Here is a 17,810-nt window from a genome sequence, read left to right as displayed (position 1 = left end):
AATTTACTAAACTCAAATCTCGGCAGTGATGAGGGCATTCGTATTTTTTTGGTGGGCTGTGTAAAAAAAATATGAATGAATACACCATCGGTCAAGCACGGCTGTTTAAAATTAGAACTCAATCATTTATCAAAAATTCGTATTTCTAATTATCACCGTTATAGGACCATTTCGTCCGTGAAATTTAGAGGTTCATAAAAAAATATGTTTTTCAAATAGACCTGCTTTTGAGAAGCGTGTTTAGATGTGTTTCATGTAAAACCTAAGTTCAGCCTACATTTGTTGAAACATAGGCCCTCATTCCGAGTTGTTCGCTCGCAAGCTGCTTTTAGCAGCATTGCACACGCTAAGCCGCCGCCTACTGGGAGTGAATCTTAGCTTAGCAGAATTGCGAACGAAAGATTCTCAAAATTGCGAATAGAAATTTCTAAGCAGTTTCTGAGTAGCTCGACACTTACTCTGCCACTGCGATCAGTTCAGTCAGTTTCGTTCCTGGTTTGACGTCACAAACACACCCAGCGTTCGCCCAGACACTCCCCCGTTTCTCCAGCCACTCCCGCGTTTTTCCCAGAAACGGCAGCGTTTTTTCACACACTCCCATAAAACGGCCAGTTTCCGCCCAGAAACACCCACTTCCTGTCCATCACAATACGATCACCAGAACGAAGAAAAACCTTGTAATGCCGTGAGTAAAATACCAAACTTCTTAGCAAATTTACTTGGCGCAGCCGCAGTGCGAACATTGCGCATGCGCAGTTTGCGGAAAATTGCTGCGATGCAATGAAAAATAACGAGCGAACAACTCAGAATGAGGAACATAAAACAGTACCTAACTACATGATTACAATCCCACACACACACAAATGGATGTTGCCCTGTGTTGCATTAAATTTATGTGTTCATTTTTTAAACTTTATGTGTTACACATGTTATCAATAATAACATAATATGTCTTAACTCATTATAACTATATTAATTTTGGACACAAATCAGGTGTTTATTGTGCAAACAAATGTGTTTATTTTTTGTTTAGAAAATAATCAAAAATATAAAATAGAAACACAGATAATCTTTACCCCCCTAACAACCCAACACCTGTTGCTGCTTAAAAATTTTTTTTGGTGTGGCCCTTAGATCCGGCAGAGTCGGGGCCAGGGACATTAGCTCTTCTTCTTGATCTTCTAACTGGGGATGAAATAGGCGTAGTTAACGGTCTTGTGGTTTCAGAGCTTGTGCTCGCTTGTTGATTGCGTAGGTTGACAATATTGTGGCTGAGGTTGCTTAATGTTGCATTCAGTTGGATGTTTGATGACGTGCTATTTTCTATTATTCTGGCTAGACTTTCACATAGTCGATTGTTTGAATCAAGGAGATTGAGGTAGTTCTGATGTTGCCTCATTTGGTCGTCCATAATCCTGGCCATGGTGAGCATCATGTTACTGGTATCAGCCCGCATTTGTTCCATGCATGTGGCAATTCTGCTGAGTTCAGAATTTTGTCTGCACATAGTGCGACTTAATCTGGGGAGATAATGGGGAAGACTTGACAGCAGCTGGGTCTGTCTGCGAAGACACTCCATATGTTGTGGTTGCTGGGTTGTCCAGCTGTCACAAAAGGCCTGGAATGTGTTTTGTGGCGGTGGTGTGGCTGTGCTCAATTGTGGTGGTGGAGTGGTTGGAGGCGGAGGACCAGCCATAGGTGGCGAGCTTGGTGTTGTCGGGTCTACCGGCTGCAGGTTAAGGACATAAGTTTCCTCCATTTCATCTGACTGGTGTGCAGGGGGCATGTTGCCTTGATCTGTGTGTGTATGAATGGAATCATATTTTAGTTTTTTTTTGTTTTGTATTAATTATCTTTTGTACATATTTGTTTAAATAACACCAACAAGTTAAATATAATTGTTTTGCAAGTCCATACCTACATAAGCAGAAATTTTGGCTACCCATTATGCCAGTGTTTCTCAAAAACTGTGAGCAGTGGCTCCCTGTGGTGTCTAGGGACACTTGCAGGTGTGGTTTGGGTTGGTGGTCCACGACCAAATCTTTTTTTTTTTTTTGCTCAATATAATAAGCTAAACTAGTGCTAGTAGCTGTCAGTCATAAAATATGGGGACAAACAGAAGTAAATATTTTCACACAACACACAATTGAGGCTAAAGGTGCATACACACGGAGAGATTTTGACTATGAGAGATTTTGACTGAGCGATTTCCATTGAACTGGCAGTAGGAGATTTTGACTAACTTTACCAGAGATTTTGACTAACTTTTCCAGCGATTTTGGCTATGAGCGATTTTGGCTAACTCATTCAAGCAAGGAGATGCTTTTTCTTTTCCAGCGACATAGCCAAATTTGACTTGCCTGCACAGTCTATTTTTAGCAGCGATAGCGACCTGGCAGGGACGCGCATCGCTATCGCTGGCTATGTACACATGGAGAGATATGCACTAACTTTCTGAGCGATTTTGACTATATAGTCCAAATCGCTCAGTTATATCGCTCCGTGTGTATGCACCTTAAGGATGTCATATAAACACAATCTACTTATTTTAAGTTTTCTTGCAAAATTTTTCAATAAGTTATTGTTTGGCTAGGGGTGCCATGTTTAAATTTAGATCACTCTAGGGAAGGGGTGGCCAACCAGTCGGAGGCAAAGAGCCAGAAAAGATCCATAGGCAAGTGCAAGAGCCACTATCATGCGCGTGCGCAAAAATGGGGGGGTGGCCTAGTTGTCACAAAGCCACGCCCCATTTTTGTGCACACACCTTTCGGTATGATGTTTGTAGGAGTGTGACCTTGTGTCATAACCCTGTTTAGTCATGTTGTACAGTGCCACATACATATAAAAATGCCAAAAAATAGATGCCACCACAGTGCCAGATAAATATATGCCTACAGTGCCAGATACATATATACGCCCCCAGTGCCAGATATGCCCCCACAGTGCCAGATGTGCCCCCGATGCAGATACACATGTCCCCACAATGCCAGATATGCCCCCACAGTGCCAGATATGCCCCCGATGCAGATACACATGTCCCCACAGTGCCTCCCACAGTGCCAGATATGCCCCCACAGTGCCAGATATGCCCCCGATGCAGATAGACATGTCCCCACAGTGCCTCCCACAGTGCCAAATATGCCCCCACAGTGCCAGATATGCCCCCGATGCAGATACACATGTCCCCACAGTGCCAAATATGCCCCCACAGTGCCAGATATGCCCCCGATGCAGATACACATGTCCCCACAGTGCCTCCCACAGTGCCATATATGCCCCCACAGTGCCAGATATGCCCCCGATGCAGATACACATGTCCCCACAGTGCCTCCCACTGTGGCAGATATGCCCCCACAGTGCCAGATATGCCCCCGATGCAGATACACATGTCCCCACAGTGCCCCCCACAGTGCCAGATATGCCCCCACAGTGCCAGATATGCCCCCGATGCAGATACACATGTCCCCACAGTGCCCCCCACAGTGCCAGATATGCCCACACAGTGCCAGATATGCCCCCAGTGCAGATACACATGCCCATACAGTGCCAGATATGCCCACAGTGCCAGATACGCCCCAGTGCAGATACACATGCCTATACAGTGCTAGATATGCCCCAGTGCGGATATGCCCCAGTGCAGGTACACATGCCCCCACAGTGCCAGATATGCCCCCAGTGCAGATACACATGCCCCCACAGTGCCTCATATGTCCCCAGTGCAGATACACATGCCCACACAGTGCCAGAAATGCCCACACAGTGCCAGATATGCACCAGTGCAGATATGCCCAAGTGCAGGTACACATGCCCTCACAGTGCCAGATATGCCCCCAGTGCAGATACACATGCTCCCACAGTGCCTCATATGCCCCCAGTGCAGATACACATGCCCCCACAGTGCCTCATATGCCCCCACAGTGCAGATACATATGCCCCCACAGTGCAGATACACATGCCCCCAGTGCTGATACATATGCCGCCACAGTGCCTCACTCCCCCCTCCCAAAAAAACAAAAACAAAGTGCTGCTTACCGCGCTGCTGTGAGGGGAAGGAGAGCGCAGCGCGCACCTCTCCTACCCCTCCACCTCTGGCGGCGCTGTGTATCTTCATTTCGGCGCCGGCCCGTGAGCCAATCAGAGCTCGCGGACCGGCAGCCAATCAGGAGCCTTAGCTGCCGGTCCGCGAGCTCTGATTGGCTCACGGCCCGCCGCAGAATTGAAGATACACACCTCCGCTGGAGACCTGCTGCTGCGAGTCTGGTGTGTTGGGCAGCAGTGGCCGGGAGCGCATCGAGCCACATGCGGAGGATGAAAGAGCCGCATGCGGCTCGAGAGCCGCGGGTTGGCCACCGCTGCTCTAGGGCACCGTGATTACATAAAGTTTGGATACCACTGCATTATGGCATGCTATTGTTATTTTGTCACAATATATTAACCTTCACAACCTTAAGCCTAAACATAATGTTAAGTGACATTTGCAAGTTCAAACCCTGGTTTAGTGTGATTCTGACTAAATAACTTGGTTAGTATATTACAGTACATCTGTGATGGCTATACTAAACTAAATGTTAATATTTTATATGTAAATATTTACTCAAGGTCCCAATATTATTCTGTGTGCATACGTTAAATTCACATTTGGTAGTATATGTCTGCACAATATGGTAGTGTTTGCTTCAAATGTACGGACAGAATAATCCTAAACTTTATTTGTAATTTATAAAGGGTTGCCCATGTCAAAAGCATTTTCTGAAATCAGTGTAAAGGCTAATCTAATAAGATTACTGTGTGTGTTTGTAGGTAGAAAAAAAATTTGTAATGGTTTTTTTTTTGTGTGTTTATTTTTGGACTCACCTGGAATTTGAGGGGACTGCAGTTGAAGTGGTGGGGAGGACGCAAGGAAATCAGACGGCGGCCTTGATGCGACCGTACTGATGCGTTGCGTTGGTGGAGAGGCAGATTGTGCTCTGGGCAGATCCTGTCATGGTCTTTTCTGTGCCACGTGTTGACGCGTTGTGGATCTGTGGCCTGTGCGCATTTGCGCAGTCGGATGATGGCGGGATGGACCTATGTGAAACAAATTTACTTGTCTAAACTTTACAATGATTTTAACTCCTCCTTAAGTGTTAATGTGTTTCACATTTACCTTCTGCAACATCAGCACAATGTTCAACATTTGAAGGAGTGGTTTGGCGTCTGCGTTTCCGAGCCACTGTAATACAAAGAAACATATGATTTGTACACACAAATGCATTTGCAAACAACAATAACAACAAACAGCATTTCTCAAAAATTAGTTACAAACACATACATAACCATACATTAGAAAACAAATCCTCAAAACTGAAACACAAAAATAAGATTTTAAACCTACCGGTAAATCTTTTTCTCCTAGTCCGTAGAGGATGCTGGGGACTCCGTAAGGACCATGGGGTATAGACGGGCTCCGCAGGAGACATGGGCACTATAAAGAACTTTAGAATGGGTGTGCACTGGCTCCTCCCTCTATGCCCCTCCTCCAGACCTCAGTTAGAGAACCTGTGCCCAGAGGAGACCGACAGTACGAGGAAAGGATTTTGGTAACCTAAGGGCAAGATTCACACCAGCCCACACCATCCTCACCGTATAACCTGAAATATACGCAACCAGTTAACAGTATGAACAAACAATATCAGTCAGCGACTGATCTTAACTGTAACATAACCCTTATGTAAGCAAGAACTATATACAAGTCATGCAGAAATATGTCCGCACTGGGACGGGCGCCCAGCATCCTCTACGGACTAGGAGAAAAAGATTTACCGGTAGGTTTAAAATCTTATTTTCTCTTACGTCCTAGAGGATGCTGGGGACTCCGTAAGGACCATAGGGATTATACCAAAGCTCCAAACCGGGCGGGAGAGTGCGGACGACTCTGCAGCACCGATTGAGCAAACATGAGGTCTCATCAGCTAGGGTATCAAACTTGTAGAATTTAGCAAAAGTGTTTGAACCCGACCAAGTAGCTGCTCGGCAAAGTTGTAAAGCCGAGACACCTCGGGCAGCCGCCCAAGAAGAGCCCACCTTCCTAGTAGAATGGGCCTTTACCGAATTTGGTACCGACAATCCAGCTGTAGAATGAGCGTGCTGAATCGTGTTGCAGATCCAGCGAGCAATAGTCTGCTTAGAAGCAGGAGCGCCAACCTTGTTGGCTGCATACAGGACAAACAAAGCTTCTGTTTTCCTAATTTGAGCCGTCCTGGCTACGTAAATCTTTAAGGCCCTGACTACATCAAGGGATTTGGAATCCTCCAAATCTCCCGTAGCCACAGGCACCACAATAGGTTGGTTCATATGAAACGATGACACCACCTTAGGCAAAAATTGAGGACGAGTCCTCAACTCTGCTCCATCCACATGGAAAATGAGATAGGGGCTCTTATGAGACAAGGCCGCCAATTCGGACACCCGCCTTGCAGATGCCAAGGCCAACAACATGACCACCTTCCAAGTGAGAAATGTTAACTCAACAGCTTGAAGAGGCTCAAACCAGTGAGATTTTAGGAACTGTAACACCACGTTAAGGTCCCATGGTGCCACTGGGGGCACAAAAGGAGGCTGAATGTGCAGCACTCCCTTTAAAAAAGTCTGGACTTCTGGGAGAGAAGCCAATTCTTTCTGGAAGAATATAGAAAGGGCCGAAATTTGTACCTTAATGGAGCCCAACTTTAGGCCCATATCCACTCCAGTCTGTAGAAAGTGGAGAAACTGGCCCAAGTTGAAGTCTTCCGTAGGAGCATTCTTGGCTTCACACCAAGAAACATACTTCCTCCAGATACGGTGATAATGTTTCGCCGTCACCTCCTTCCTAGCTTTTATCAGAGTAGGGATGACTTCCTCCGGAATACCCTTCCCAGCTAGGATTTGACGTTCAACCGACATGCCGTCAAACGTAACCGCGGTAAGTCTTGGAACACGCAGGGCCCCTGCTGTAACAGGTCCTCTCTGAGAGGAAGAGGCCATGGATCTTCTGTGAGCAGCTCCTGAAGATCTGAATACCAGGCCCTTCGAGGCCAATCTGGAACAATGAGTATTGTCTGCACTCTTTTTCGCCTTATGATTCTCAGTATCTTTGAGATGAGAGGAAGAGGAGGGAACACATAGACCGACTGAAACACCCATGGTGTCACGAGAGCATCCACCGCTACTGCCTGAGGGTCCCTTGACCTGGCACAATACCTCCAAAGCTTCTTGTTGAGGCGTGACGCCATCATGTCCATTTGAGGAAGTCCCCAAAGACTTGTTATCTCTGCAAAAACTTCTTGATGAAGTTCCCACTCTCCTGGATGGAGATCGTGTCTGCTGAGGAAGTCTGCTTCCCAGTTGTCCACCACCGGAATGAATACCGCTGACAGAGCGCTTACGTGATTTTCTGCCCAGCGCAGAATCCTGGTGGCTTCCGCTACTGCCACTCTGCTCCTTGTCCCGCCTTGGCGGTTTACATGAGCCACGGCTGTGACGTTGTCTGATTGAATCAGAACCGGTAGGTCGCGAAGAATATTCTCCGCTTGTCGTAGGCCGTTGTATATGGCCCTCAATTCCAGTATGTTGATGTGCAGACAAGCCTCCTGGCTTGACCACAGTCCCTGAAAATTCCTTCCTTGTGTGACTGCTCCCCAACCTCGGAGGCTCGCGTCCATGGTCATCAGAACCCAGTCCTGAATGCCGAACCTGCGACCCTCTAGTAGGTGAGCACTCTGGAGCCACCACAGGAGAGACACCCTGGCCCTGGGGGACAGAGTTATTTTCTGATGTATTTGAAGGTGTGACCCGGACCACTTGTCCAGAAGGTCCCACTGAAAAGTCCTCGCATGAAACCTGCCGAAGGGGATGGCCTCGTAAGGTCACCACCATTTTCCCCAGTACTCAAGTGCACTGATGGACTGACACTCTTTTCGGTTTCAACAAGTCTCTTACCATGTTCTGGAGTTCCTGGACTTTTTCCCTCGGGAGAAAAACCCTCTTTTGTTCTGTGTCCAGAATCATGCATAAGAAAGACAGCCGAGTCGGTGGGACCAACTGCGACTTTGGTAGATTTAGAATCCATCCATGTTGCTGTAGCACTCCCAGGGAGAGTGACACGCTTTTCTTCAACTGTTCCTTTGATCTCGCTTTTATCAGGAGATCGTCCAAGTACGGGATAATTGTGACTCCTTACCTGCGTAGGAGCACCATCATTTCCGCCATTACCTTGGTGAACACCCTCGGGGCTGTGGAAAGCCCAAACGGCAACGTCTGAAACTGGTAATGACAGTCCTGTACAGCGAATCTCAGGTATGCCTGATGAGGAGGATATATGGAGACGTAAAGGTATGCATCCTTTATGTCCAATGACACCATAAAATCCCCTGCCCTGAGCGATTCCATCTTGAACTTGAACCTTTTTAAGAACAGGTTCAAAGATTTTAGATTTAGAATGGGTCTGACCGAGCCATCTGGTTTCAGGACCACTAATAGGGTTGAATACTACCCTTTCCACTGTTGTGTTAGGGGAACCTTGATAATCACTTGCTGTTGACACAGCTTTTGAATTGCAGCTAAAATTATCTCCCTCTCTGGGGGAGAAGCTGGTAAAGCCGATTTGAAGAATCGACGAAGAGGCACGTCTTCGAATTCCAGCTTGTAGCCCTGGGATACAATTTCCATCGCCCAAGGATCCACGTCCGACTGAACCCAGACGTGGCTGAAGAGTCGAAGACGTGCCCCCACCGGTGCGGCCTCCCTCAGTGGAGCCCCAGCATCATGCGGTGGATTTAGTAGAAGCCGGGGAGTGCTTCTGTTCCTGGGAACTGGCCGTAGCAGGCATTCTTTTCCCTCTACCCTTACCTCTGGCGACGAAGGAAGAGCCCCGACCTCTTCTGGACTTATGCGACCGAAAGGATTGCATCTGATACTGAGGAGTCTTCTATTGCTGTGGGGGAACATAAGGCAAAAAGGTAGATTTACCTGCAGTAGCTGTGGAAACTAGGTCCGCGAGACTTTCCCCAAATAAAACCTCACCCTTGTAAGGTAAAACTTCCATATGTCTCTTTGAGTCGGCATCACCCGTCCATTGGCGGGTCCACAGTGCTCGCCTAGCCGAGACCGCCATCGCATTGGCCCCCGACCCTAGTAGTCCGACATCTCTCTGAGCGTCTCTCATATATAAGACTGCGTCCTTGATGTGACCTAAGGTCAACAAAATGGTATCCCTATCTAGGGTATCAGGATCAGCTGACAAGGTATCTGTCCAAGCTGCTACCGCGCTACAGACTCAAGCCGATGCTATAGCCGGTCTGAGTGACACACCAGTATGTGTATAAATTGATTTTAAAGTCGTTTCTTGCTGCGATCAGCAGGATCTTTAAGAGCTGCCGTGTCTGGGGATGGTAGCGCCACCTTTTTGGATAAGTGCGTCAAAGCTTTGTCCACCCTGGGCGAGGATTCCCACCGTACCCTGTCCTGTGCCGGGAAAGGATAGCCATAAGAACTCTTTTGGGAATCTGCAGTTTTTTGTCTGGAGTTTCCCAAGCTTTTTCAAATAACGCATTCAGCTCATGAGATGGGGGAAATGTTACCTCAGGTTTCTTTTCCTTAAACATGTGTACCCTCGTGTCGGGGACAGAGGGGTCATCTGTGATATGCAAAACATCTTTTATTGCAATAATCATATAATGAATACTTTTGGCCACCCTTGGGTGTAGCCTTGCATCATCGTAGTCGACACTGGAGTCAGAATCCGTGTCGGTATCAGTGTCTGCTAATTGGGATAGGGGACGTTTTTGAGACCCAGAAGGGCCCTGTGACACCGTCAACGCCATTGATTGACTCTCCGTATTATCCCTGGACTCTGCTTTGTCCAATATCTTATGTAACAAGGTCACATTTGTATTTAAAACATTCCACATGTCCAACCAATCAGGTGTCGGCGTTGCCGACGGAGACACCCCAATCATCCGCTCCACCTCCTCTCTAGAAGAGCCTTCCGCCTCAGACATGCCGACACAGGCGTACTGACCCCCCCCCACACACACAGGGATTGTATATACATACTCATGTGCCCATGCTCCCTGATGTATGTGGGCAAAACGATTCGTCCATTCCGGGACAGAATGGCGAATCATCGCCTATCCATCAGAACAGCAATAAATGTTGGACACTCAGATAAGCCTGTAGCAAGGCACTTCTACGAGGCAAAGCATACCCTGGCATCACTTAAATGCATGATTATAGATCGGATATTACCCCTGAAGAGGGGAGGTGACAGAGCAAAACTACTGTTGCAACGAGAGGCATCATGGATCTACCGGCTGGACACTATACGCCCGCGGGGCCTAAATGAAGGCATTCATTATGGAGTATTTCTGGAATAATCTTCAATTTCATGTCTTCGAACTTATATTATTTCATTCTTCACACCTTTTTATTTTTTTATTTTATCTTTATATATATATATATATATATATATATATATATATATGCATACATATATTTTTTATAATTTTTTGCGGTTCTGGATTTCCGCAATTGGATGGTCTGTGTCTGTACCCTAAATTGCTAAAGCTTGTTAAAGAATAAACAATATAGTAGTAATATAGCTAAATAATATAACTAAGTATACTAGAGTCCATGTAATATTAGCCAAATATGGCTCCTTTTGAGACACATATATCCACTGTATTAATTGCCAACATATGGGTGTACTGATAATCCTTCTTAAATGTGACTCCTGATCACCATGGTAACTTTGTCACCTCATGCCATTTATATATACTAACTAATGCACACTACACCTCTGGCCATGGAACTGGAATTTGCGTTCCAGAGACCGGAAGTACGGAGTTTCAGTGTAACACCCTATTTCTATTCAGCTAGACTGATCGCATACTTCCGGTAATGTGATCGGAGCGTTACCTCATAGAAGATCTGAAGTCTTCAGCCGCCTTTGAAGTCTTCTTTCTTCGTATACTCACCCGGCTTCTATCTTCCGGCTCTGCGAGGAGGACGGCGGCATAGCTCCGGGACGAACGGCGAGGGTGAGACCGGCGTTCCGACTCCCTCTGGAGCTAATGGTGTCCAGTAGCCTAAGAAGCAGAGCCTATCATTTAAGTAGGTCTGCTTCTCTCTCCTCTATCCCACGACGCAGGGAGCCTGTTGCCAGCAGCGCTCCCTGAAAATAAAAAACCTAACAAAATTCTTTTGCAGAGAAACTCAGGAGAGCTCCCCTGTAATGCACCCAGTCTCCTCTGGGCACAGGATCTAACTGAGGTCTGGAGGAGGGGCATAGAGGGAGGAGCCAGTGCACACCCATTCTAAAGTTCTTTATAGTGCCCATGTCTCCTGTGGAGCCCGTCTATACCCCATGGTCCTTACGTTGTCCCCAGCATCCTCTAGGACGTAAGCGAAAGAGTAATGCAACTTCATCACAATGTGGTAACAACTAGGCAACACACATGGCGACAGATGCGTAGCATACAAAATTAAACAGATTAATGTTACAAACACTAATCAGAACACATACAATTTTGACTGAAAAACAAACTACATACCAAATGCATACATTACATTTTAAAAAAACTTAGGAATAAAAAAAGTATTTGTGAAACCACAAAACACCACCTAGAAAAGCGTCTTTACTTTAAAATTCACTAAACATCATGTGAACATGTGTCCTTAACCAATAAATCATGAAGACACCACACTTACACCTTTGCAGATAAATGGTGTGTCCCACCAATTACCAATACAATCTATTCTAAATAAGGTACCTTTCACCAGGTACATTATTAAGGACCTTAAATAATTGGTAACACACAATAGTAACACCCAGGAGATTTTACACAAACAATGATAGCCACAATTACACACACTAATACACACTAAACTAGCATAGTCCAAATATAACACATAGCACATACTTACCGACTTCTGGGCTGCTCTCTCCGGGAGAGAGCAGCCCGTCGGCTTAGCAGGGGGGACTGGCAGTCAGGTGACGCGCAAGGGGGCGGATCGGAGGCGGACCGGGGGCGGAACAGGGGCGGGCCGAAGGCGGAACGGGCGTGGCTTCTGAAACGCATCATTTAAGCCACGCCCCCCGCTGTGTAATGCCGCGATTACCGGCATTATACAGCAGGGGGCGTGGTTACGATGACGCGATTCAACAAGAATCGCGTCATCGCCTGCCCGGACCGCCCACTTTACTCGTTAAGTGGGCGGCGGGCAGGGGGTGACCCCCGTAAATCGGGAGACTTGCCTGCTCTTCCGGGGGGCCGGGAGGGTCACCCGTTTTTCGGGAGCCTCCCGGCCATTCCGGGAGGGTAGGCAAGTATGACATAGCAGGACTCCAAAGTTTTATCAACAAAACAATTGTACACAAAAACCCCCCATAAAAACTACTCACCATCCTGCCTGGGCTGATCTGAATCACGCACATAAGTGGCCCCAACCACTTCGCGAGAAATTAAGCTCCGCACTGGCTCCTCCCACTCCACATAAGTTGCGATATACGGATGCCCACCACCGGTTTGACGGGCAGACTTGGCCTCCTTGGCCTTGACACGGCGCTTTATGTCGTAAAAACGTTTACGACATGTGTCCTCTGTCCTGCGAACAACTCCCTCACTATTCACTGCAGCTACAACTTTAGCCCAAATAGCACTCTTTCTGCGAGAAGTGACTTTGGAGGCCTCAGCGCCAAAGAGCTGCCGATGATGGCGCATCAGCTCACCAACCAGCGCAACATTTTCTGCATAACAAAACTTCACGTTGCGCCCGGTCTTCGTAGTGGTGCGTGGCTGCGGAGCCACAGCACCATCACTCTCACTAGAGTCCACAGTAGCAACCTTCCCCTCCGACTCACTAACACCCTCAACCTCACTCAACACCTCCACTTCACTCACCTCCCCCACCTCACTGACCTCTGACTGAGACATAATTGACACAAACAAAAAATAACACGAATAACAAAATACACAAAACACACTCCTCCACTAACACTACACACCAAACACACCCACCCAAACACACCCACACACACACACACACACACACACACACACACACACACCAATAGACTAAAATAAAAAACAGCCACTAAAAATAAGACACACTTCAAAACACCACAACAATAATCACAAGACGACTTACAAACCAAATACACCACTCCGCAATCACTTAAACTCACCTAACCAACTTTCCACAACTCCTACCGCAAACAACACTACCTCTCTCCTCTCCACTAGCTAAACCCACGAGGTCCGTCCGGTTTGGGGCGTATTTATACTATGCTGCACAGACACTCCTCCATCACAAACCCAACCAATCACGGACGAGTGACGAAAACAAAAGTCAGAAAAAAACACGGCCGGGAAGGGAGTAAAATCTCGGCCGTGACAAAAATAATACGAAACCGTAAAAAAAAACACAAATAATACGGCCGCAAAATAAAAAATCGGCCGCATTAGGACCTTACAAAATACGAATAACATCGACATCGGAAAATACGAATAACAAAAATACGACAGCATAGTAAATGAGGCGTACAAAAAAAAGTTGCAAATTATCACTCCCGATGTCATTCGTGTTTAATCGTCAAACAAATTTCGAAAAATACGAATCTTAGTAAATATACCCCATAGAATACTTAAGTGCCTGTAAATGCACAGCGCTGATGAGACAGGTGGCTTTACAGAGGAGACAGTGCCCTGCAGTCCCGGAGATCAGCCGCAGCTACTTGTGTAAAGATGGCGCCAAAATCTCTGTCAGGGAGTGAGGGTGAGTGAAATGCAGCTCCAGGGCGGGAACACCAGCAGTAGATGGCACCTGGAGCTGGGGGAAGGGCCACAGGCCAGCACCTTATCCCCTATGCTGGTCCTCACCACCGGGTACTGTGGAGCCTATGTAAAATGGATTTTAGTAAATCCGACCTGTGCTCCCTGCCCTGGTGGATATAGTGGGGTCCCTGTGCAGTACAGTGTCCACGCCAGTGGCGCAGTACGTCTCCTGGGACTGCGATTTACCGGTGGTCCAGCCTGGGGGACCCTCTTACCTCCTCCCTGATGTGCAGCCACGTGATCCAGGAGAGCGTCAGCGGTGGTGTGCCTGAAGACCGGTGCGCCTCCGCTGCAAGTACCCAGGAACCCGGCCGTGGGAGTATGCAGCGCTGCTGGGGAGGTGATAGAGCCGCAGCACAGAATGTCAGAATGACATAAACAGTGCTGCGGCCCTTTAAGTCTTCTTAAAAAGCTCTTTTCAGGGCTGCCTAGCGCAGCCCCACCTGTTAGTGACCTGGTCTGCAGGCACCAATTTCCAGACTGAGCTCCAGTGCCCGGAGGCGGAGTTATAGAGGAGGCGGTGCAGTGCATCCTGGGAACAGTCAAAGCGCTAGCCTGTTGGTGCCTCAGATCAAGATCCAACTTTACACCCCCAATGTATTCCCTGTGGATTCCCAGTGTACCCCGCTGCAGAAAATGTGTTACCCGCAATCAAATAATTACAGCTCGTACAAGAACATTTAAACCATCCAAGTTTCTTTTGGGTTAAAAATCCCCCAATGGACGGATTTCCTCTATTTGAGATGTCTGTCTTTACAAGTATGTCACGTAATTTGCAAGCACGACTGTAACATGGCATTAGATCAGTCTCTACTAATTTAAGATCTGTTTCCATCTGAATTATATTCTAGTGTTTCTTAAAAATGTTATTTATCTTATCAGAAAGATTATTGAATTGACTAACCCATGGTAATTTTGATTTGTTCATAGGTTTCTCTTTATTTTTCAGCAGGTCGCTCCGGTCAAGGGCTAAATCTTTATTTTTACATGACAGTAAGTTTTTTTAAACTGTAGGCCCTAGTGAGGAACGTGGTAATGAGTTCATCAATTTGAATACAAGCTTTCGCTGGATCACTATTTATCCTCATAATTCTGATCATTTAAGAGTATGGTAAACCATAGTTCAGTTTTTTTGGATGGAAACTTCACCAATGAAGGAAGGTGTTATGATCCATGCTTTTAGTAAACACAGTAGTAGTCTCAGCATTTTCAATTGCAATCCTGACATCTAAAAAGTCAATTGTACAGTATGTTGATCCAATTTATATGTCAATTTGACAGGGCTTGATGTTGCATTATGCATATCCAAGGTGTTAATCAACAGTTCCTGTGGGCCATTCCGGAACAAGAGCAGGTCATCTATATATGTGGTGTAAATAAATACATTAGAAGCAATGGTTGCGTCGCCAAAAAAGATATCAGATTCTACGTCGAACATAAAAATGTTCGCGTATGTTGGGGCAACCGCCAAACCCATCGCAAACCTTTTATTTTGTAGTAAGAATTTGCCATCATAACGGAAAATATATAGTTATGGTAGACTTACCATTGATAACTCTATTTCTCCTAAGTCCACAGTATCCACAGGATAAACATTAGGATATGAGGTAGCGATAGTGGATTGGCACCAACGATCAAAGCTTTCGGCCTCCCAGAATGAAACGGGCCAGTCCCCTATATCCTCGCTCCCTGGCTCAGGCAATTCAGTTGTTTTCCAAAGCTCAAGGCAGAAGCATGATAGAGAGCTCTAATCAGGCGAGAAGAACACACATGCACACCCTACCCTACAAGAAGGAAGAGGTTAGTAGGTGAAAGGATCCTCAAATCAGGTGCGTCAGGATGGGATCCCTGTGGATACTGTGGACTTAGGAGAAATAGAGTTATCGATGGTAAGTCTACCATAACTATATATTTCTCCTGCATGGTCCACAGGTTATCCACAGGATAAACGTTGGGATGTCCCAAAGCAAATTTAGTGGTGGGGACGCTCCTGATTGGACAGGAGAATCCTTCGCCCGAATTCAGCGTCCTGAGAGGCAAAGGTATCAAAGGCATAATGTCTAATGAATGTGTTAATGGAAGACCATGTGGCTGCCTTACATATCTGTTCTGCTGAAGCACCACGTTGTGCTGCCCATGACAGACCTACCTTACGAGTAAAGTGAACAGAGACATTAGCCGGAATAGGGAGATCAGCTTGAGAATATGCTTCTGAAATCGTCATCCGAAGCCACCTTGCCAGTGTCTGCTTGTCAGCAGGCCATCCTTTCTTGTGAAATCCGTAGAGAACAAAGAGAATGTTTGTCTTTCTGATGGCACTGGTACGATCCACGTAGACCCTTAAGGCACGGACTACATCCAATGATGCATCTCTCGCAGAAAGGTCCGGCCTTTGGAAGGCCAGGACTACAATTTCTTCGTTAAGGTGGAATTTAGACACCACCTTAGGAAGATAACTAGATTTGGTTCTTAGAACCGCTCTATCTGGATGAAAAATCAGATAAGGAGGGCAACATAAATATGAAACTCTTCTAGCTGAAGCAATAGCCAGTAGAAAGAGAGCTTCATCTGTAGGCCATTTAAGATCCACTTGCTTTTGTGGTTCAGATGGAGCAACTTGAAGCGCCTTTAGAACTAAACAAATCCCAAGGCACTGCAGGAGGAACAAAAGGATGCTGGATGTGAAGCATTCCTTGGAAGAAAGTGCGAACATCTTGTAGGTTAGCAATTTTCTTTTGGAACCTTATAGTCAATGCTGACACCTGCACTCTAAAGGAAGCCACCAGCAGACCTTTGTCCATTCCTCCCTGAAGGAATGCTAGGACTCTGGAAACAGACCTAGGATCAAATTTCCGGTCACTGCACCATTGAATATAGGCTTGTCATATTCGGTGATAAATGCGAGCTGAGGATGGTTTCCTTGCACTGAGCATTGTTTGAATTACCTGTTGTAGGAATCCTCTTTCTTTCAGAATGGAGGTCTCAAGATCCACGCCATCAAAGACAGTCAATCCAGGTGCTTGTAATAGCAAGGACCCTGTGACAGTAGATCTGGATGTTGAGGGAGTAGGAATGGAACATCCATCGACAGCCTCTACAGATCTGTGCACCAAAGTCTTCTGGGCCAAGCCAGAGCTATTAGTATCACGGTGCCCTTTCCTTGTTTTACCTTTCACATTACCTTGGGCCATAGAGCGATGGGTGGAAACACATAGGCCAGACAAAAGTCCCATCTCACTGACAGGGCATCCACAAAGGTCGCTCTGGGATCCTTTGTTCTTGACCTGTATGCGGGAACTTTGTTGTTCTGACGGGACGCCATGAGATCTATCTCCGGTAACCCCCACTTGTCTACCAGAGGCTGGAAGACCTCGGGGTGCAAAGCCCATTCGTTTGCATGAATGGCGTGTCGACTGAGAAAATCCACTTCCGGGTTTAGGACTCCTGGAATAAACACTGCGGACAAGACTGGATGATGAAGTTCTGCCCACCTTAACGTGCGGCTTACCTCCTTCATTGCTTTTTGGCTGCGAGTTCCTCCTTGATGATTGAGGTACGCTACTGCTGTTGCATTGTCTGAGTGAATTTGAACTGGTTTCCCCTGAAGAATGTTCTTTGCCTTAATATGAAGTTCCAATATATTTATTGTCAGGCAACTTTCTTCCTTGGTCCACTGCCATGGAAGCAACTTCTTCCGGACACTGCCCCCCAGCCCTGAAGACTGGCATCCATGGTCAGTACTTCCCAATCTGATATCCAAAAGTGTCACCCTTTGTCCAGATGGGATGTCTGTATCCACCAGGCTAATGATCTCCGTACTTCCAGAGGAGCACCATAGTCTGAGTTTTTACTGTCTGATGAAAACCATTCAATTTGGAAAGGATCAGACGTTGCAGATGCCACAAAGTGGAACTGAGCATACTCCACCATGTTGAATGTCGACACCATCAATCCCATGAC

General features: G+C 46.6%; 1 long non-coding RNA gene across 1 annotated transcript in view; it reads right to left on the bottom strand.

Moving 5' to 3' along the window:
* Positions 1–1,008: 1,008 nt before the first annotated feature.
* Positions 1,009–17,810, bottom strand: part of LOC134932470 (uncharacterized) — a 78,730-nt gene continuing 61,928 nt past the window's right edge. The window contains exons 2-4 of the long non-coding RNA XR_010179359.1: positions 5,147–5,212; positions 4,855–5,067; positions 1,009–1,797 (exon numbers count right to left, since the gene is read on the bottom strand). This is a non-coding gene — a long non-coding RNA (uncharacterized LOC134932470). The remainder of the gene's footprint in view (positions 1,798–4,854; positions 5,068–5,146; positions 5,213–17,810) is intronic.

Source organism: Pseudophryne corroboree, chromosome 6, assembly GCF_028390025.1.
Source record: "Pseudophryne corroboree isolate aPseCor3 chromosome 6, aPseCor3.hap2, whole genome shotgun sequence".
In the NCBI taxonomy this organism is placed as follows: Eukaryota; Metazoa; Chordata; class Amphibia; order Anura; family Myobatrachidae; genus Pseudophryne; species Pseudophryne corroboree.
This window is presented reverse-complemented; position numbering and strand designations above follow the sequence as displayed.